Source organism: Tenrec ecaudatus, chromosome 3 (genome assembly GCF_050624435.1).
Source record: "Tenrec ecaudatus isolate mTenEca1 chromosome 3, mTenEca1.hap1, whole genome shotgun sequence".
Lineage (NCBI taxonomy): Eukaryota > Metazoa > Chordata > Mammalia > Afrosoricida > Tenrecidae > Tenrec > Tenrec ecaudatus.
The window spans coordinates 171743579-171767516 of NC_134532.1; positions in this window are offsets into that span (position 1 = coordinate 171743579).

Sequence of the window (23938 nt, forward strand, 5' to 3'; positions counted from 1 at the left end):
AGATGAAAAAGAAATCACAGACCCAATCATAGTAGGTGACTATAATACAGCATTCTCAGAAAAAGATTGATCACTGGGAAAGGAGCTTAGCAAGGAGGCTCCAGAGCTAAACACTACAATTAGGTGACTGGACCTGATAGACATTTATAGAGCCCTCCATCCAAATGCAAACAAACAAACTTCACATTCTTTTCAAGTGTGCATCGCTCATTTTAGAAAACAGAGCACATGCGGGGACAAGTCTAGCCTGAATACATTCAAACACATAGAGATCACTCAGAGGTCCCTCTCAGACCACCATGTTAAAAAATGAAGATCAAAAGAGGACGACCAGAGAAACAAAAGCAAACAACTGGAGGATGAATAACGATCTTCTGGGACATGAATGGGTACTGGTCCAGATTAAAGAGGAAATTAGGAAGTTTCTAGAAACTAATAAGAACGAGAATACAAAGCACCAAAACCCATGGGATACAGCAAAAATGGTTATCAGAGGAAGCTTGATAGCAATGAACAGATATATGAAAAAGGAAGAGAGACTTATGACTGATACGCTATTACAAAAATTCCAGCAACTAGAACAGAAACAACAGAACAACTCCATCAGTAAAATAAAAGAAATAATAAAAATCTGGTCAGAGTTAAACGAGTGGGAAGACAACACTGCAAAAAAAATCAATGCAGAACACTTTGTTCCATTTAACTGACACACCATGATCCTCACTTTTCTGACAAGATCGCTGGAGACAAGGCGGGTGCATAAGCAAATGTGGTGAAGCAAGTTGATGGAGCCCACCTATCAAAAGATATAGCGTCTAGGGGCTTAAAGACTTGAAGGGAAACAAGCGGCCATCTAAATCAGAAACAACAAAGCCCACATGGTAGAAGCACACCAGCCTGTTTGATCATGAGGTATTGAAGGGATCAGGTATTAGGCATCAAAGACCAAAAAGTCGAATCATTGTGAATGAGGAGGAGTGCAGATTGGGGACCCAAGATCCATCTGTAGACAACTGGATATCCCCTTACCGAAGGGTCTCAGGGAGTAAACAAGCCAGTCAGGGTGCAGGATAGCAACAATGAAACACACAACTTTCCTCTAGTTCCTAAATGCTTCCTCCACCAACTATCATGATCCAAATTCTACCTTACAAATCTGGGTAGAATAGGTGATGTACACTGGTACAGATAGGAACTGGAAACACAAACGATCCCTTCAGAACCAGTGGTGTGAGTGGTGATACTGGGAGGGTGGAGGGAAGGTGGGATAGAAATGTGAACCAATTACAAGGATCTGCATATAACCTCCTCCCTGGGAAACGGACAACAGAAAAGTGGGTGAAGGGAGACTTTGGACAGTGTAAGATATGACAAAATAATAATAATTTATAAATTATCAAGGGTTCATGAGGGAGAAGGGAACAGGGAGGGAGGGGAAAATGAGGAGCTGATACCAAGGGCTCAAGTAGAAAACAAATGTTTTGAGATTGATGAGGGCAATACATGTACAAATGTGCTTGACACAGTGGATGTATGTATGGATTGTGACAAGAGTTGTATGAGCCCCCAATAAAATGATTAAAAAATAAATCAATGCAGCAAAAGGCTGGTTCTTTGAAAGGATCAACAGAATTGACAGTCTGCTGGCAAACCTAGCCAAGGAAAGGAAGGAGCAAACATCCATAGCCAGGATGAGTGATGAAACCAGGGAAATCCAAACAGACCCCAACGAGATTGAAAGGATAATCACAAAGTACTATGAAGGTCTGTAGTCTTAATGAATTCAACAATGTGGAAGACATGGACAAATACCTGGGAAAACAGCCCCTCCCTAGATTATCCCAGATAGAGGACAAGAACACCAACAAACCCATAGCAAAAGAATAAATAGATATGGTTATCAAGAAACTACTAATCAAAAACACTCATGGACCAGACGACTTCACAGGAGAATTCTACCAAGCATTCTGGGAGGAGCTGAAACCAATCCTCCACAAATTATTCCAGAGAATAAAAAAAAAATATGGTAAACTCCCAAACTTATTCTATGAAGTCAGTGTAGCTTTGATACCAAAACAGGCAAGGATCCCACAGGAATAGAAAATTACCAACCAAACTCTCTAATGAACATAGATGTGAAAAGCCTTAACACAATATTGGCCAATAGAATACAAAAGTATATAATACATATCATACATCATGAACAGGTGGGATTCATGCTAGGGATGCAGGGTTGGCTCAATATCTGAAAGTTCATCAATATTATTCACCACATTGATAAGAAAAAGGATAAGAATCACATGATAATATCAATAGATGCAGAAAAGCACTTGGCAACATCCAACACCCATTCCTAATTAAGACACACAAGAAGATAGGAATGGAAGGAGAATTCCTCAAATTAAAAGAAGCTATTTACTTAAATTCCATAGCCACCACCATAGTCAATGGAGAAAAGTCTAAAAGAATCTCACTGAAAAAGGGGAGCAGATAAGGATGCCCCTTGTGCCAAATTCTTTTCAACATTGTACCGGAGGTCCTAGCTAAGAACACAAGGCAGCAGAAAGACATGAAAGGTATTGAACTGGGAGAGGAGGAAGTGAAACTATTGCTGTTTGCGATGGCATGATTCTATACTTTGAAAACACCCAAAAGCTCCACAACTTGAGTACTAATAATGATAGAAAAATACAAAATAGTGGTGGGATACAAGATCAACAAACAGCAGTACATTGGACAATATCACAGAAGAGGAGATCCAAGGAGGTAGTAGCCTTCACAATAGCCAAGAACAAACAGAAATACCTTGGGATATAGTTGACCAAAAACTACAGAACCCTACTACAGGAAACCAAAAGCAACCTCCACAAATGGAAGAATATTCCATGTTCATGGATTGGAAGACCCAATAAAGTAAAGATGTCAATCTTACCCAAAGCACTATATAACTCTAACGGTATCCTGATTCAAATACCAACAAATTTCTTCAAAGAATTGGAAAAACTGACCACAAATTTCATATGAAAGGGAAGAAGCCCAGAATTAGCAGAGAACTCTTCAAGAAGAAGCACAAAGCCAGAGGGTTTACCTTACCTGATTTTAACACCTACCATACAGCCATAGTGGTCAAAATAGTGTGGTACTGGAATAATGACAGATACTCAGACAAATGGAAAAGAACAGAGAACCCAGAAATAAAACCACCAGTGTATGGACAACTGATCTTCGACAAGTTCCCAAAAGCATCAAGTGGGAGATGGATGCCTAATTTAACAAGTGGTGCTGGAAACAATTAAAATCCACCTGTAGTTGTAAGTGAAACAAGATGCTTACCTCACCCCATGCACAAGAACAAACTCAAGGTGGATCACAGACCTAGAAGTAAAGCCCCAAACTATCAGAACCATCAACAAAGGAACTGGGACAAACCTAAGAACCTTGCCACAGAGAATCCATAGGCTAACTGAAATAGGGAAGGGTGCACACACAGATAGAGCTGCAATTGACATGTAGGCTATACTAAAGATAAAACACCTGTGTGTGTTGAAAGACTTCACCAAGAGAGTAGCAAGATAATCCACAGACTAGGAGAGGAATTTTAGCAATGACACAGCAGACAAAGGACATTTTACTAAAATCTCCAATACTCTCCTAGCCTGCAAAAAGAGAAAACAGCTAATGCCCTGAGGAAGTAAGAAAACCCCCAAACAGATGTTTCACTAGGGGGGAGACCTGAATGACCAATAAACATGAGAAAAGGCTCCTGATCATTAACTATCAGCGAAATACAAATTAAAACAACCATGAGATACCACCTAAGACTCCTGAGGAGAGCCCAAATCAGAAAATCAGAGAGCAACAAGTGTTGGGGATGGGGTTGTGGCGAGACAGGAGCTCACCTCTACTTCTGGTGGCTGTGTAAATATTTTGCAGACATTGTGGAAAGTCATCTGGAAAATTGAAAATGAGTTACCCTTGGTCCAGCAATCCCTCTACTGGGCATATACCCATAAGAGGTAAGAAAAAGACCAAGACCAGTCATCTGTACTCCAATGTTTATTGCAGCGCAATTGACAATCACAACGAATTGAAAATAACCTAGATTTCCACCGATAGACGAGTGGATTAGAAAACCCTGCCACACACACACAATGGAGTACTATGAATCACTAGAAAGCACTGAAGACCATATCAAGCACACTGTCTCAAGGAAAAAGTTGGACAAAATTACGCTAAGTGAAGCTAGCCATTCACAAAAGGACAAGTACATCAGTCCACTGAGGTAAGTATAATCAGTACAGTAAGTATAAAAGAAAAGCCACTTATCTTACACTTTATAGGCTGAAGTACAGGCAATTGGGTGGGGGACAGACCAAACCCAAGGATGTACATGTCATTCCAGCACAAAGAAGGGGAAGGGGAGGGGAGAAAAGGGAGAGAAAAAAAATAGGGAAGACAATGGCATTGGGGGACCCGGGTATTAATGCACCCAGAAGAATATCATTTGTCTCCACAGAAATGGAAGTGTAAGTACAGACTTCACCAAGGTAACCACAAGGAGTAACTCATGAACAGAAAGGTTTACAGTGTCGACTCGAATCAGAGCCAAATTGACTCCCCCACAGGCCCTGCCCACCACCCTAGAAATATGTGCTAGAGGACAACACCAAACTTACAGGTTGGGAAGAAGTAGCTGCCTGCCACGTCCGTACAGAAGCACACCTCTTAGGTAAAAGAGAGATTGAAGGACTAGACCCGTACTGGCACACCAAGCCCTGAAGATGACATCCCTGCAGGGACCTGCTAAGGCACAGAGATGACTGTATGGCTGAAAACAGCTGGAGACATGATGTCTCCATAATAGATCAGCAACAGCAGCAAAAACAAAGCCACAAACCCCACGAGGAGCCCCCAAAATAGACCAGGCTAAGAGGGGCAGTTCCCCAAACCCCTCAGGACTGCTGGGGAGATAGTCATGAAAGTTAGCAGACAGACCTGGAATTATGTATGCCTTTTCACTGTTTTTGTTTGTTTGCCCGTTTGTTCTCTTTCCATTCAATCTTATCTTTTCTTTTTGTTTTGTCTGTTATTGTTACTTTGTCTACCAATATAAGATAGGCATGAGAAGCAAACCCAAGGAGAAAGTGACTGGACCGAGGGTCCCAGAGGGACCTGGGAGAGGAGGAAGTGAGCAAACAACTCCATAGGCAGGAGAACAAGTAGAGAATTAAAAGCAACAATGAGAGGTTGTAGAGATCCCAGTTGTATTGGAGCAACAGCAATCTGACTGAGAGGAATTACTAAGAGACAGAAGAAAGGCAAGTGTGAAGGTGGGGCAGGAGGAAGGTAAAAGGAGACAGAGGAAAGATCTAGGAAGTAAAGCTATGAATAGAGGTATAAACATAGGTGTGCACTTATGTAAATATATTAATTCATAAAAATAGAGGTATTAGCCTATGTATGTATATATTTATATGACCATACATTAAGGAAGTGGACGGACTTTGGGTCTCTGCTCAAGCCTTCTCTCAATATAAGAACACCTTGTCCTAACAAACTGCCATTCTGTGATACTCACTCTCCCAACACAATCGCTGAAGACAAAATGGGTGCATAAGTTATTGTGGTGAAAAAGCTGATGGTGCTCGGCTATCAATAGATATAGCATCTGGGGTATTAAACGCTTGAAGTTAAACAAGTGGCCATCTAGTAGAGAAGCAAGAAACCCACACCAAAGAATCACACCTGTGAGATCTTGAGGTGTTGATGGAATCAGATAACAGGCACCAGAAGACCCCAAACAAACCAATAAACCCCCCCCCCGTATTGTTGAGAATTAGGGGGGTCAGAATGGAAACCCCAAGCCCATCTGTAGACAATAGGACATTCTCTCACAGAAGGGTCACGGGAAGGGATGAGTTAACCAGGGTGCAGTAAGGCCCTGATGAAACACACAATGCACCTTTGGTCCTTTGAGGCTTCCTCACTCCCCACTATCATGACCCCAGTCCTGCCTTTCAGTTCTGTACACTGGTACAGATAGATAAGAGCTAAGGACACACGGAATCCAAGCTAGATAAAGCCCTCAGGAACAGAAATGGAAATAGACATACCAGGTGGGTAGGGACAAGGTGAGGGGAGGAAAGGGGGAACCGATCACAGTGGTCAATGCATAATTATGACCCACTCCAGGGCGATGGACTATAGAAATGTGGGTGAAGGAAGAGAGTGGTTGGTGTAAAATATGAAAATAATAATAATTTATAATTTATCAATGGGGTCATGAGGCTGGGGTGGGGGTAGGGAAAATGTAGGAGCTGGTACCAAGGGCTCAAATAGAAAGTAAATGTTTAGAAAATGATGATGGCAACATATGTACAAATATGTTTGCTACAATTGGTATATGGAATGTTATAAGAGCCCACAATAAAATGATTTTTAAGAATTAATTAAAAATGTAGCCCCCCCCTAAAAATATATCAACAAAAGAAAACTCTTTAATTAATAACCTAGTCTTTCACCATTAGAAACTAAAAAAGAGAGAAAGAGTATCAAAATCTCTGAAGGGAGGAAATGAAAATTAGAATGGAATTCACTGAAACAGGGTTAGGGCAACGGAAAAGTTTAACAAAACCAAAAACTGAATCCTTGGGAAGATGAGCAAAGTTGACAGAATGTTCACCAGCCTGAAAAGAGCAAAAGGGAGGAGACTCAGATGACTGGAATGGTGAATGAGGGTCGTCACTCGTTGCCCTGCAGAGATAGAAAGGACTATGAGAGAATACTACGAATGACTAGATTACTTGGATGAAAAGGGCAAATTTCTGGGAAAGCACAAGCGTTAACAAGTTCATGTGCCACAATGTATTCTTTCACTATACTGACTCAGTGTGGATGCTGAGCACATGGTCCAAGCACCTGGACTCTCTGGAGAAGAGTGCAGCATTGGGAAGAAGGCTCCTTCACAACTTGCCTTATGCAGCTGACACAACCTTGCTTACTGAAAGCACAGGAGACTCTAGGTATTTCTTGAAGACAAAAGAGAATAGTCTTCAGAGTGGATTACACCTCAACGTCAAGAAAATAGAAGTCCTTATAACATGATAAATGGAGAAAAGATTGAAGTTGTCGAGGATTTTATTTTACTTGGATCTACAGTTAATGCCCATGGGCACAAAATCAGAAATCAAACAAAGTATTGCATTGTACATATATGGTTCTATGGTCTCTTTAAAATGCTCAGAAGCAAAGATCTCACTCTGAGGACTGAGGTGTGTCTGACCCAAGCCGTGGTGTATTCAGTTGGCTCATATAGATGCATAAGTTGGACAATTGTCTCTGTAAGATGGGAAAAGAATTGATGCATCTGAGTTATGACATTGGTGAAGAAGATTGCAGGTGCCAAGGGCTCTGACAAGAATGAGCACATCTGTGTTGGAAGAAGTCAGAAAAAATACTCCTTAGAAATGTGGATACTGAGACTTTGTCTGACACATTTTAGATCAAGAAGGACCAGTTCCTGGAGAAATAGTGCCTGGTAAAGTAGAGGTTCAGAAAAGACCGGCAGTGATATGAGTTGACACAGTAACTACAATAGTCTCAAACATAATGACGACTGTGAAGATGGGGCAGGATTAGGCAGTGCTTCATTCAGTTGTACAACAAAGCATTAACCAGGGCAATAAGGCAAGAAAATGAAACAAAAAGGCATATAATTTACAAAGGACTAAGAAAAATCCTCGTTATTCTGAGATGACATGCCCCTGTACATAGAAAACCTTAAGAAATCCAGTAAAAACAAAACCTCCTGAATTCATCAAGGTTGCCGGATTCAAGATCACTAATATGCACTTACAATGAGAAATCTGAAGGTGAAATGAACGGTACAATTCCATTAACAGTAGCATCACACCGAATAAAATAATTAGGAATAAATTTAACAAAAGATATGTAAGACAATAAATACTACAAACTGTTGAAAAATAAAAGATCAAGATATAAGAAAAGAAAATATTTGGGCCTCCTGGATTAGCATATTGAGCATATTTCAGACAAATTTATGTAAGTTTCAAGGAGCTATCAAACTACTGTTGTGTTTTTTTGTTGGTTTACAGAAATTAACAAGCTGATCCTAAAATTTATGTGCAATGGGCCCTGAACAACAAAAGCAATATTGAAGACTACATTTGAAAACTAACACTTCACAAATTTAACGCAGTACAAAGCTACAATTATCAAAACAATGTAGACATATGGATAGACATATAAATTGGGGCCCTGGTGGTATAGTAATTAAAAATTGGGCTTCTAACTGCAAGGTCAGCAGTTCAAAACACCAGCTGCTCTTCAGGAGAAAGACAGGGTTTTCTACTTCCATAAAGAATTAGATTCTCAGAAACTCACCAGGGCAATTCCACTTTGTCTTATAGGGTTGTTATGAGTCAGCATTGACTCAATGGTAATGAATTTGGTTTTGATTTAGATATGTGGATAGAGTTGAGGGTTCATAAAGAAATCTTTAATAGTCAATTGAATTTTTGTCAGGAGTTATGGTAATATGGTGAAAGACTTGTCTTATTGACAAAGTATAGTGAAATAATTGGATAATCACATGCAAAACTATCTGTCAGCTTGTCTTACTGTGGTGGCTTGGATTTGCTGTGCTTCTGGAAGCTATGTCACCTGTATTTCAAATATGAGCAGAGTCTGGTGAACAGATTTAGCAGAGCTTCCAGACCAAGAACAGACCATGAATAAGGCATAGACTATCTACTCTGAGAAATTAACTACTGGAAACCATATGAATAGCAGAAAGCATGGTCAGATAGAATGAAACCCTTGGAATGTCAGAGGAACATTGTCTGACAATAGTGCCAGAAGACAGACTCATCGGGTTGGAAACAACTCAAAGTGCAACAGAGGAAGAGCTGCTTTCTCAAAGACCAGTCAGCTATAAGGTAATGGCTGGAGTCGTTTTCAGGACCTTCATTTGCAGATGATGCACCACAAAAAGAGAGAGAGAGAGAGAGAGAGAGAGAGAGAGAGAGAGAGAGAGAGAGAGAGAGAGAGAGAAGAAACAGCCACAATCTTTAATTAAGAACATGGAATATACAAAGTATGAGTCTAGGAAAGTTGAACATCTTAAAAAATGAAATGGTCCCCTAATGATTGATATCTTCAGTATTGATGAGGTAAACATGGGCTGGTATGGTTCAATCTGAAACTGATAATCATATGGTTTACCATATGTGATAGTTACAACTTGAGACTATTAGGAGTGAAGGGGTGGTGTTTAGGCTGTCAATCAAGTCACAGCTTGATGACCTCATTTGGAGGCATTACAGAGATAAATAGCTCACTGGAGCCCAGATTCATACTCTCTCTGTCAGATATTCCTGTTGACAAGCCACCTGGAGCTACACTGATAGGGCCAGGGCCCTGGAGCCGGAGGAGGCAAGTGGAGACCTATGTCAGTACTCAGATGCTTCCACTGCCACTTATTCCACAACACTTTGCACCCACTAACCTGTGATCTTTCTGCATTCAGCATCATTGCATGTGTGTATGAGTCTGAAGAGGAATTTATACTCTGGTATTGGACATATGGGCTAATATTGGACTTGTGGTCTTGATCTGGACTGTGCAGGGATGTTTTCTTAATATATAATTAACCTTTGATATAAATTTATTTCTTATACAAATATGAGTGTCTATGAATTTGCTTCTCTAGTTGACCCAGACTAACACATTATATAAGGAATGACAAATTCAAAAGAAATGGCAATCATATCCATTTTCTAAAAGAGCATTTCATGATCTCTCTTGAAGCATAATACAGTCTGTGATAGTATCTTTACACAGGAATTCTAGTTAATATGACTATTATTCAGTTTTACACACTGATCACTAAAGCTAATGATAAAGAAATGGAAGAACCTGTTGGTAACTTTTGTCTGAAATTAATTAAACATACAATCCAGATACATGTTTAATTAAATTCAGATAATTATTGGTGATTAGAATGTAAAATTTTTGATCGGTGATTAGAATGTAAAAATTAGAAACAAAGAGGAAGGAACAGTAGTTGGAAATTATGGCGTTGGTGATAGGATCAAAGCTGGAGATTGCATGGTAGAATTTTCTAGTACTAATGACTTCATTGCAAATACCATTTTACAACAGCAGAAATGGCTACTCTACATGTAGTCTTTGTCAGCTGGAATACACAGTAATCCAATTGATGACATTTGTGGGAAGAGACAATAGAGAAGCTCAGTATCATCAGCCAGCATGAGGTTAGGGGTTGACTGGAACAGACAGTCAATTGCTAGTATGTAAGTTTAGGCTGAAGTTGAAAAAAAGAAACAACCATGAGTGCCCCAATATGATCATGAATGTATCCCAGTTAAATTTGGAAAACATCTCAAGAATAGATTTGACTGAGCACAAATGATAGATGATCGGACAAGTTGTGGGATGACACCAAGAACACTGGACATGCAGAAAACAAAAGGTCATTAAAAGGATAAGAAAGCAAGGAAAGATCAAAGTGAATTTCAGAAGAGACGCTGAGACGTGCTCTTGCTTACAGAGTAGCTTAAGCAAATGGAAGAAATGATGACATGAAAGAGCTGATAAGACAAGGCCTGCCCTCAGGGCACCATCAGGCGGTGACCTGGTGGACAAGTCGAATGCCACCTCTACACTTTCATCTATCTTCAAGCTGACATGAAATTATGTATCCTACACAAGATGGATTAACACTGAGGCTGCAACAATGGGCTAAGGCATAGGAACCATTGTGAGGATGGCACAGGCCTGGGAGATGTTTGGTTCTGTTGTGCATGTGGTTGTTATGAGTCAGAACCAACTTGATGGCACCTAATGGCACCAATGGAATGTGCATTCCCAATTGTTTTCTGTATGCCATATAGTTTTCCTTAGTGTTTGTATATGTTTACAAGTCCATCAATAGTGTAGTAGAGATCCAATCTCTCCATATTCTCTCCAGTTTTGGTTGTTTCTGCATATTTTAAAAATTGGGTTATAGTTGTGGGTGTAAGGTGATATCTCACGGTAGTTCTGATGTGCATCTCCCAGATGGCTAGTGATCGTGAGCAATTTTTCAAGTGTTTGTTAACCACATGAGTGTCATTTTTGGTGAAATGATCCTCTCATTCTTGGACCTATTAAGTTCTTCAATCTAAGTGACCTTGTACTTTACCCCAGTATCTTCATGGCTACCTTTGCTTTGCATTCAATCCTTTCTTTTATAATTAGGCCAAAAGTAATGGAAGGCATACAGAAAGATTTCAAGGAGAGGTCACATTTCACTGAGGAAGTACAATTTCAGCTGTGACATCAATGATAAATAACTTATTATCATCAATGGCTAATATTGTTTTTAGTTTATTGATTTGTTTATATTTTAATCATTTCTTTCCCCTCATCAGAAATGTCAATGCCCTCAGAGCTTGTACATTGTTTAAATTGTTTGCCATTATATGCTTAGAATAGTGCTGAGCACACAGTGGAATCACATAAATGCCTGCTTAATATATTAATGAATGAGTAAGTGAATGAATGAATGGATAGTATAGGTAATAGGCCGAGCGAGGTTAAGTAATTTACTGAAGTCCATACAATCTCATTATTTTTTCACATGTGTGTATATATATATGCACATTTGTGTATATATATATAAAACAAACTTGATCTGTATATCTTTATGGGAAGTTACCAATGCACCTCAAAATAATAATGGTTACAGGTTTCTAATTTTTATTAGGTTTTAATGAATCTGAAATGTAATTTATAATATAATCTAACAATGTAAACATATCTTATCTCCTGAAATAGCATAATCATATCTTTGGATAAATGCCTTGTGGTTTAGCCATTTTTTGTTAGAATTTCCTGAGTGCTTCATTCAATGTATGATTCATATTTGAAGATATTTCATATGTAAATATGGATATTTATACATATATATTTAACTTTACTATAGTTATTAGTTTGAAGATGGATTGTTAATTACCTCAAATCTCTGAACTTTGCATATCGATTGGACATTTTCAAATGTGTTCCCAGAAATGCACAGTAGATTCAGAACAACACACAACCATACAATTTAGTTCAAAACCCTCTTATTTTATTGAAGATGTGGTCACAAAATCAAAAGGGGCTACAATTTCATTTGTTCTTTTCTTTCCATTTATATTCCATAGAATATTCTTTCCTTCAGCCAGACTCAGGTAAGTAAGGGTTTAGTATTTCATCATTACTTCTTTTCTACCACTTAATAAATTTCACAGAAAGAAATATGACCAAAGAAAGCTCACCACAGGGAATATGAAGATGGAAGGGCCATATGGAGCCAAGTAGAGGCCATGTGAGCCACTTCATTTCGTTTGAATGGTAAAACCACTCCAACAAGTGCAGTCAGCACACAAATTCATTGCCACATGGCAGAGAGTGTTCTGGCCGGGTGATTATTTTTGTAATTCCATCTGCCTGGCATTACCAGCACTCCCAACAGCCTGCTGGAACTCTGAGACAATCTCACTCAGGGGGGAATCACCAAGCTGTTTCATTATTGGTTTATTCTAGTGCTTGTGGGGGCTCTTCTCAGCTGAGCCTTCTGTTTTGATCTCACTGGGGGTGAAGGCCGTTACCCTCTCTTGGGGATGGCCCTGCTGGCTAATGCAGCAGCCCTCAACCATTTTAACTTCATATTAAAAGCCTTCCTTGAGCCAAAGAGGAAAGAGACAGAAATAGCAACTGACTTTGGAAACTGTGGACAAATTGTGTCTCATTCATCAATCTTTTCACTAGTAAGTTTCCCCTCCAGCCTGATCACACACACACACACACACACACACACACACACACACTGCATACCAACACCGCAAACAGCTCATTAATAGACGGTCTTAATTAGGGTCCTCTACAGCACTGGACCACTACGCCTTTATCAGTTTTTCCTGCTATGATGCCTTTCATGTTGCAGAGGTTTTGGAAGCTCTGCCACTGGTATATCAATGTCAGGCGTGTCACCCATGGTGGACAGATTTAAAGGAGTTTACAGATTGAGACAGACTAAACAAAAAAGTACCTGCAGTCCACTGGGGGGAAAATGGCCTCTGAAACCTCATAAATTGTAGCAGAACTTTGTGTAATATATCCGGTTGGGAAGCACTCAAAATATGATTTGGGAAGAGCTGCCTCAATATTAATAAAGTAGATAGAGTAAAACTTTGGGGACTTTCATTTGCTGCTGTGGCATGACTCAAACTGAGAAGAAACAGATGCACACACCCAATAGTAATCAGATCATGAACTGTAGAAAGTATGAATCTAAGCTAATTGGAAGTTATCAAAGACTAAATGGAACCCTTGATGATTAATATTCTAGGCATTAGTGGGCTAAGATGGGCTGCCATGAGCCATTTTGAATTGAATTATCATATAGTCTACTATGCTAAGAATGACAAAGTAAAGAGGATAGTATGGTATTTATTGTTAAAAAAAGGCATCTCAAGATCTCTCCTAAAGTATGGTATCAGTGAGGGAAAATATGCATGTCTGTACAAGGAAGACCAGTTAACCCAACCGTTATACACATTTCCAGACCAACCACTAAAACTAGTGATGCAGGAACTGAAGCATGTTACCAACGTCTGGCAGTCTGAAATTGATCAAATATGCAATCAAGATGCATATTGGTGTTTGGAATGTGAAAATTGGAAACACAGAAGAAACAATAGTTGGAAAAATGGCCTTGGTGATAGAAACATCACCAAATTCTATCAAGGATGAAATTTCATAATACCAAGGACCTAGTCCTTGGAAATACCTAATCTCAATAATATAAATAGTAACTATTCACATGGACCTCACTAGATGAAATGTACAGAATCAAATCAATTACATATGTGGGAAAACATGATGAAGAGGTTCAATACCATTAGTCAGAACAAGACTAAGGGCCAATTGTGGAACAAACCATCAATCAGTTATTCATATACAAGTTGACTTGAAGTTGAAGAAAACTAAAACACATTCATGAAGGCAAATCTATGACCTGAAGCATATGCCATCTATATTTAGACACCATTTCAAGAAGAAATTTGACACATTGAGCACTAATGACTGAAGACTAGCTACGTTGTGGGACGACATCAAGGACATTACATATGAAGAAAGCGAAAGTCCATTAAAAATACAGGAAAGGAAGAAAGATCAAAATAGATGTCAGGAGAGACTCTGAAACTTATTCCTGAGACTGGAATCACTAGAGTGAGTGGAAAAAATAATTAAATGAAAGAGTTGAACAGAAGATTTTTAAATGGGTCAAGAAAACGAACTAAGGTTTTATAATGAAATATGCAAAGCCCTGAAATTAGAAAGTCAAAAGGCAACAACATACTTAGCATTTCTCAAGCTGAAAGAACTGAGGAAAAAATACAAGCATTGAAATGAAATTTTGGAGGGTTCTATTGGCAAAATAATGAACAATAGAGGAAGCATCAAAATAATAGGAAAGGTATACAACATCACTACACCAAAACAAATTGATCAATTTTCAACCATTTCTGGAGCGAGCGTACGATCAGACCCAATGATTCTGAAGAAAGAAGTCCAAGCTTCAAGGAAGATATTAACCAAAAGAGGCTCCAGGGGTTGACAAATGCCAATAGAGATGTTTCAACAAACCGATGTACTGCTGGGATGGCTCGTTTGTCTATGCCAGGGGTTCTCAACCTTCCTAATGCCGCGACCCTTTAATAAAGTTTCTCAGGTTGTGGTGAGGCCTTCAGCCATAAAATTATTTTTGTTGTTACTTCATAACTATAATTTTGCTACTGTTATCAATCAGGCAACCCCTGTGAAAGGGTCGTTCAACCCCCAAAAGGGTTGCGACCCACAGTTTGAGAACTGCTGGGCCCTATGTCAAGAATTTGAAAGACAGCTAACTGGCTGACCAACTGGAAGAGATTTATATTTGTGCCCACTCCAAAGGAAGGTAATTCAAAAAGTTGTGAAAGTTCTTTTACAATCTCATAAGCAAGTAAAAGTGCGCTGAGAATAATTTTTAAATGGCAACAGTTGTACATTATCAGCAATGTTGGGAAATCCAACCTATCTTCTGACGAGGATATAGAATGGGCAATATCATTGCTGATGTCATATGAATCTTGGCCAAAGGCAGAGAACATCAGAAAGCTGTTTACCTATTTTTAATCGACAATTAAAAGGTATTTGCGTGGACAATTATGGAAAAGCCTTTCAAAGACTGGGAATTGTAGAACACTGAAATGCGCACCTGTGGACTCTGTACATAGATCAAGAGGCAGTCACTTCAAAAGAGGTTTAAATCAGGAAAAGTTTGTGTCCCCATACTTGTTCCACCTGTATGCCAAGCAAATAATTGGAGAAGCTGTATTAGGTGAAGAAGAATGCAGCATCAGGGTTGGTGGAAGGTTCATTAGCAATCTGTGATACACAGATGATACAACCTTACTTGAAATCAAGAACTGCAATCTTCAGTATCAATTACACCCCAATGTAAAACAACAACCACCACCGAAAAACCCCACTGCCATTGAGTCATTTCTGTAGGACAGAGCAGCCTTGTTCCCTCAGGTTTCCAAGGCTGTAAATCTTGATGAAAGGAAATAATTACCTTTTCCTCCCAAGAACAGCTGGTTGTTTTGAACTACTGAACTTGGAGTTAGCAGTCCAATACACCACCAGTGCTGTTTTATGTAAAGAAATCTTCAATGTAAAGAAATCTTCAATGTAAAGAAAACAAAAATCCTCACAACTGAATTAATCAGGAACATAAATTATTGAAATTATTGAAGTTGTCAAAGATTCTGTTTTACTTGGCTCTACAATCAATACCAAGGGAAGCAGCAGTCAAGAAATCAAAGAACATATTGCATTTAAGAAGTCTGCTAAAAAAAATCTCTTAAAAATGTTACAACAAACAAACAAAACACTTCCTCAATGCAAGAACACTTTGTTCTAATAACTTGGCATTCTGCGATGCTCATCCTCCCAACATGATCACTGAAGACAAAATGGGTGCATAAGCAAATGTGGTTAAGAAAATTGATGGTGTCCAGCTATCAAAAATATAGTGTCCGGGGTCTTAAAGGCTTGAAGGTAAACAAGTGGCCATCTGGCAGAGAAGAACAAAGCCCACATGGAAGAAGCACACCAGCCTGTGCGATCACGAGATGTCACTGGAATCAGGTAAGAGGCACCAGAATACTCAGAACAAAAAAACAAACAAACAAACAAACAAAAATATTGTTGAGAACAAGTGGGGTCAGAGAAGATTCCCAAAGTCCATCTGTAGACAATACGACATCCCCTCCCCTCACAGAAGGGCCACAAGGAAGAGATGAGTCAACTAGGGCACCGTATAGCATACATGAAACACACAAAAGTCCTCTAGTACTTTGAGGCTTCCTCACCCCCCACTATCATGACCCCAGTCCTGACTTTCAGTTCTGGATAGACCAGAGCATGTATACTGCCATCTGTCTTGTCAGTAGAGCATCTCTCAGGGAGTGAGTAGAGAGAGATTGTGTCTCCCGCCTCCAAGGAGAAAATACCAGAGTTCCCAGAATCCTCAGGGAAAGGCCATGCCCATACAAAGGCCTCATTGGCAATGACCCAATGGACAGACTAGACTCCACCCCTTCACTCTTAATCCTCTCAAGTCCCAAATTGACACCAGATTATGTAACTACCATACCATACTGTTCAACCTGTATGCCTAAAATAATCCAAGAAACTGGAGTATATGGAGACCACAGCAGCAGGATTGGAGGAAGGGTGTTTATTAACCTTCAATATGCAGATGAAACAATTTTACCTGATGAAAGTTGTTGGGAGCTGATAGCCATTAAGACCTTGGCCTCAGATAAGTAGCAGAAACATGGCCGCTTTCTAATAGCAAGGCTTTGTTTCCTGCCCAACTTCGCCCCCACATTCCAAGCTACATGCTCAGTAGCACGGGCAGTTGTGATAGCTGACCTTGTTGCCATTAGTCAAAGTACTGAGCACCCATTGGACTGCAGATATGCCATTTTAGGAACATAGTGATAAGTTCACCTGGTAAGCCTTAATTTGCATGCGGACGTCACCGCAGACGTCTTTGAGTACTGTTGCGCACCCTTTTTACCTTATTAGGAACATGTAGCCGATTGGTTGTTACACAGTGCCTCCCACTTCCTTCTGTTGTAAATATATATCCCGAGTTTTGGCGAAATAAACGGGCTTGATCAGCACTTGTCTTGCCCCACGTCTCTGTGTCTTTTTTCCATCCAGGTTCGTTGCCCCTCCGGGTCACCGCGTGAGGGTCTCGCTGGATGAGACCCCCACAGAAAGTGAAGAGGACGTGAAGCATTCAGGGATGAAGGACAGAAACTATAGCCTTCATATGGGTTGCAACTCAATGTAAACAAAAATCAATAAACAACAATCATGATAAGGGGGGAAAGACTGAAGTTGTCAAGGATTTCATTTTATGAGAATCCACAGCCAATGGTCATGGAAGCAACAATCAAGAAATCAAACACATGTTGCATTGCGTAAATCTGCTGCAGAAGACCTCTTTAAAGTGTTAACGATCAAAGATCTCCCTCTGAGGACTAACATATTCCTGATCCACGTCACGGTATTTTCAATCCCTTCATACGCACGCTTGCAGGCTGGACAGTGAGCAGGAAGACTGAAGAAGAAGCGATGCATTTGAATTGTGGTTTTGGTGCAGAATCCTGAAAGGACCACGGAGTACCGGAAAAAGAAACACACAAAAAAGTGCCTGGAAGGAAATGCAACCAGAAGGCTGAGCGAGAATAGCAAAACTTGGTCTCATGGATATATTTTGGGTATTTTAAAAGAAAAACCAGTCCCGGAAAAGAACATCACGCTTGGTAAAGTAAAGGTCAACGAGAAGGGGAAGGCCCTCATGGAGCTGGAGGGCCCAGTGGCTGTGACAATGGCTCAGACACAACAATAATCATGAGGTCGCGGCAGAACGAGGCAGTGCTTGGGTCTCTTGTGCGTAGGGTTGTTGTGAGTTGGAACTGATTGGTTGGCATCTAAAAACAAGAGGTGCCATTTGGCAATCTGGAGATGAACCTGATTATCATCACTGCCGAGAGCAAGGGGTGCTACTAGCATCTAGAGGGTAGAGATAGAGGCTGCAGCCCCACACCCTGCAATGCTCCACAAGAAAAATGTCCAGTCTAAAATATCATTCCCAACGCCCAAGTCAGGTAGAGGGTATGGAGGAGCGTGTAACCAGGGAGAAGGTTAGATTTGTTACACTACCAGAGCGCTCTCTCTCTCTCCCTCTCCCCCTGAAGGAAAGGTGAAACCCTTTGCAGAGATCACATGGAGTAAAAGAGTCCCAGGGGCCTATCTCATGCGGGGGTTTTCCTTGTGGTCCTCAGATCACCTGCATTGGCAATTCCCTGGAGCATATTAGAAACGAAGAGATCAAAACATTTAAATTCTACATGAGCCCCTGGCATCAGCTCCTCATTTTTCCTCTCCCTCCCTCACACTCCCTCCCCCATGCCCCCTTGATAATATATAAATTGTTCTTTTTTTCATGTCTTATACCAACTGCTGTCATTTCACCCATTTCTCTGCTGTCCATCCCCCTGGCATGAGGGCCATACATCGATGACGACAACATATGTACAGATGTGTGTGATAAAATGGATGTATGTGTGTATTGTGATCAGAGCTGTATGAGTCCCCAATAAAATAAAATTCAAATTAAAAAGAAAAAGAAATGGAGAGTTCAGGGACCTCCCTGAGACCTACTGACGTGGCCAGACTGACAATCTGAGCTGTAACGAGCCCTGAGTGGGATTCCAATGCTTGAAAAAATGTGAGCTTCACTGGCTAAATGATTTCCCCCTGCCTCAGCACTTGGAAAAAGCCTAGCCTGTGCTCAGCTGTGGAGACTCCTGGCGACATTTTCAGCCCTGCTAGCTCCTCATGCTTTAAGGGATTGAGGCTGGCACCTCTTCTAGTAGCAGAAAGCCAATGTCCCAATGACTTGGGTCTACTGCGCAGGGTTGCCTTGCTAAGACTGTGGGGATGAAGGGGATGAGTAGGTATGAGGGACTATGGTACTGCGGAGGGGATGAGGGGCAATGATGCTGCCAGCTGGTACACACTTAATCTAGATTAGGCATTTTAATAGCAGAAGAAATGGTGAGCATCACACTTCCAGGGTGGGGGATTGACTGGAACGTTCCTGGTCCTGCTGTGTAGTTAATCAGGCATGGAGCCGTACTTCCTGCTCAGAGTTCCTCTAGGGAGGCAGCTGAGGCAGAAACAGGTCTGGATGAGGTAGAGAAGTTTCCAGAGGCTCTCATCTTCCCTCCAGAGGAAGCTCATGGTCATGCACATCCACACCAGTTGCTACTGGCAGTTGCAACTGCGTATGCTCTGACTTACGGAGACCTATGTATTAACACAGAGAGATGTTCCGCGCTCCTGTTGCACCTTCATGATGGATGCACGTTTGCATATATGTATGTTTATTCATTTGAGTCCCCTGTTATGGTTATTGTGTTAATCCATCTCATTGAGGACTTGCTTCCTCTTCCTCTTCTTCTTCTTCTTCTTTTTTTTTTTTTTTTTGCCTCTTTGGCTATTTTATCAACCATTCTTTTCCAGCAAATGGTCTTTCTTGAATCCATGTCTGAAGGGACTGAGCCTAAGTCTGTCCATCTTCAAATCTAAGGAGACTTCCAGGTGTACTTCTTCTAAGACTGACTCGTTCATTCTTCTTCACCAGCATCGCAATTTGAATGCATTAATTCATTCTCCTGTCTCCCCTCCTCATTGTCCATCGTTCATGCACACATGAGGTCCTTGAAAAGACCAAGGCGTGGGTCAGACACATCTTAGTCGTCTAGGGGATATCTTCACTTTTTAAAACTTTAAAGAGGTCCTTTGTAGAAAATTTTCTCAGAGGGAAATGTCATTTGATTTATTGACTACTGCTTCTGTGGGCATTGATCACTGATCCAAATAGAATTAAATTCTCTAGGGTTTTAATTTCTTCTTCATTTATCATGGTATTATTTACTGGTCCAGTTGTGAAACTTTTTACTTTCTTCATGTTCAAGTACAATTCATACTGAAGGCTTTGTCTCTGGCCTTCATCAGTAAGTGTTTAAAACCATGTTACATTTCCTGCAAATGAGATAGTGTGATCTGCATATCGTAATTGTGACCGCATATCATACAGTCTTCTAATCCTGACGCCATGCTTTTTACATGTAGGCCACCTTCCCAAATGATGTGTGCAGCACACAGATGGATCGAGTAAGGGTAACCATTCGATCCCACAGCATACCTTTTCCAATTTGCCAGTGGGGCTGACTTAAAATCCCCATGAGATGGACATACAGTAAACTCCCTCCAAAACCTTGTAAGATGAACGGTGTGATGGAAAGAGGCCCTGAACACTAGGGACCAGGCCTCTTAGTCGATCCTGGCTCTGGTGCATTTTCTGACTATGTGATCCTGGGAAAGTTACTTATCCCTCTCCATACCACAAGCACCCCACAAATAATGAATAATGCCTTTCTAATTCTTCACATGAGGCCACAAAGTGACAGCTAATTCTCATCCTTTGTAAATCCACCAAGTTAGCATTTTCCCTGAGATTTGATGTAGGTCTTTTTATAGGGGGCTCTTACCTCTTGTCACAATCCATACATCAATTGAATCCAGCATATTAATACCTATGTTGCCATTGTTCTTTTCTGGACATTTGCTTTCCAAGCCTTAAGAGGGCCCTTTAAAGTGGGTGGAGCTGAGAGAGCGCTGAGCTACTTTTTAAGGGTCAGATGGGATGACAAGAGCTGTTTTCTACAAACATAAGAGATTTAGGTTGGAGATGGTCACAGGAGTCTGGGTGGGCTTCTGGGGGAGCAAAATGGGAAGAGCTGGTAAACGGAGGAGGACACAGTGTTTCCAAGTATTAAGGTGGCGGAAGGACCTTGGGCCTCTACTCAAACACTCCCTCTATGCATGAATACCTTCTTTTATTAAATTGGAACTCTATGATGCTCACTCTCCCGACACAACGGCTGGAGCCAAAATGGGTGAACAAGTAAATGTGGTGAAGAAAGCTGATGGTGCCCGGCTATCAAAAGAGATAGTGACTGGGGTCTTAAAGGCTTGAAGATAAACAAGCGGCCATCTAGCTCAGAAGCAACAAAGTCCACATGGAAGAACACACCAGCCTGTGTGATCGAGTGGTCCCAAAGGGATCAGTTACCAGGCATCAAAGAACAAAAAATCATATCATTGACTGCACACCTCCATGATAGGATCGCTGAAGACAAATGGGTGCACAAGCAAATGTGGTGAAGAAAGCTGATGGTGCCCGGCTATCAAAAGAGATAGTGTCTGGGGTCTTAAAGGCTTGAAGGTGAACAAGCGGCCATCTAGCTCAGAAGCAAATAAGCCCACATGGAAGAAGCACACCGGCCAGTGCGATCACGAGGTGCCCAAGGGACCAGATATAAGGCATCATGCAAAAAAAAAAAAAGATATAAGTGTGTGTATGTATGTGTATATATGTGTATATGTATATATGTATGTATATATATATATTATATTAAATGAAGGGGGAAGTGCAGAGTGGAGACCCAAGGCCCAAGTGTCGGCCAATGGAGATCCCCTCATAGAGGGGCTTAGGAGAGGAGATGGGTTAATTAGGGTGTAAGGTAGTATCGATGAAGAACACAGCTTTCCCCCAGATCCTGGATGCTTCCTCCCCCCAACTACCATGATCCGAATTCTACCTTGCAGGGCTGGATAGGACAGAGGCTGTACACTGGTACATATGAGGGTTGGAGGTACAGGGAATCCAGGGTGGATGATACCTTCAGGACCAAGGGTGTGAGGGACGATGCTGGGAGAGTGGAGGGTGAGTGGGTTGGAAAGGGGGAACTGATTACAAGGATCCACATGTGACCTCTTCCCTGGGAGAGGGACAGCAGAGAAGGGGGGAAGGGAGACCCCGGATAGGGCAAGATATGACAAAATAACGAGGTATAAATTACCAAGGGCATATGAGGGAGGGGGGAAAGGGGAGGGAGGGGGAGAAAAAAAAAGAGGACCTGATGCAAGGGGCTTAAGTGGAGAGCAAATGCCTTGAGAATGATTGGGGCAGGGAATGTATGGATGTGCTTTATACAATTGATGTATGTATATGTATGGATTGTGGTAAGAGTTGTTTGAGTCCCTAATAAAATGTAAAAGAAGAAAAGAGAAAAAAATGATTAGGGCAAAGACTGTACAGATGTGCTTTATACAATTGATGTATGTATATGTATGAACTGTGAAAAGAATTGTATCAGCCCCAATAAATTGTTAAAAAAAAAAGAATGGAGAGAGCTTATGCCTATTTCTCACTTTTGCTTGAGATTGAACCCTACCCTGGCCCCTCGTACTCTTTTTACTTCCTTGAGTCCCCCTTGATTCAAGACATGCTGAAGTTGCTTCACTCCCTAGGGCAGAGAACATAGAGAGAGTCGACACTAATTTGAAGCTCTGTGGGTTATTCACATAAAACTTTAATAGGAAAAAACAAAACTCAGAGCTAGGCATCTTTTCTTACAATTGCCTTTCAAATGAACATGCTGGGGTGATAAACAATGTGAATCAGAAGGAGCTGGTGCTTCCTGGAGAACAAGACTGCAGACCAGATGGAGCATCCGAGGTTTGCCGAGGTCGGCTTCATGGTGAAATCGCTTTCAGCTGCTTCTCTGAATGGCTGGTTTCAGTCTGGTTCAGCAACTTAATTTGAGCTTAAGCAAGGGGGAGAACCCTCATGGAAGCATTAAAAAAATCCAAAACAAAAATCCTAACTCAATGCTTCCCAGCTTTTCCCGTTCTGTACATGTAGACATGCTTGTTCTGTACATGCTTGTGGGGCTCACAGAGCCAGGGCTATTGACCATATGGCATCAGAAGGAGGGGTCTGGTGGTCTCCCAGTGAATGAGACTGGGGTTTGCCTGTTGGGGTGTTCAGTGAATTATAATGCGTTCACTATGTAGAAGAGACTAGGATATTTGTCCCTGAGTCATGGGAATTGGGCATAAGGAGGGAAAGTGATGGTATCAATGGATAAACTTCATGCATGGTCTTGGTTCTATGTCATGGGCATTGAAGATACCAAGCAGTGTGAGAACTAGGAACCTCGCACTACCCCAATGAAACAGATATAAAGCCATGATTAGATGATATGACTGCAACATAACCAGTTGAAAGCAAATCCTTCCAGAAGCTTTTAGCATTCTTCACTGGTGGTTGGAATGCAGTATTATCTGGTAGGACTTTATGTTAGTTGCCACCAAGACATCACCGATTCATGGTGATTTCGTCTACAACAGAATGAAACATTGACCTTTCCTGCGCCATCCTCAAGTCTACCCCCATGCCCAAGTCTACTGTTGCCTTCTAACCTAAGGTGCTAATGTTCCAGCACTACATTTGATTGTGATTCAGAAGCTAGTTTTTGGAAGTAGATTACCCATCCTTACTACCTAGTCTGCCTTTATCTGGAAGCTTCACTGAAACCTGCCTACCACGAGTAACCCTGTTGATATTTGAAATACTAGTGGCAAAGTTTCCAAGATTGTGATGTTGTTGTTGTTAAATGCCATCAAGTTAATTTTGACTCACAGTGACCTTGCGTACCATAGAATGAAACACTGCCTGGACTTGGGCCATCTTTACAATGGTTCTTATGCTTGAGCCCATCAATGTAGCCACTCTGTCAATCCATCTTGTCCAAGATCTCCCTCGTTTTTGCTGCCCTTCTCTGGGGATTGGTCCTTCCTGGCAACATATCCAAAGTATGTGAGATGAAATCTC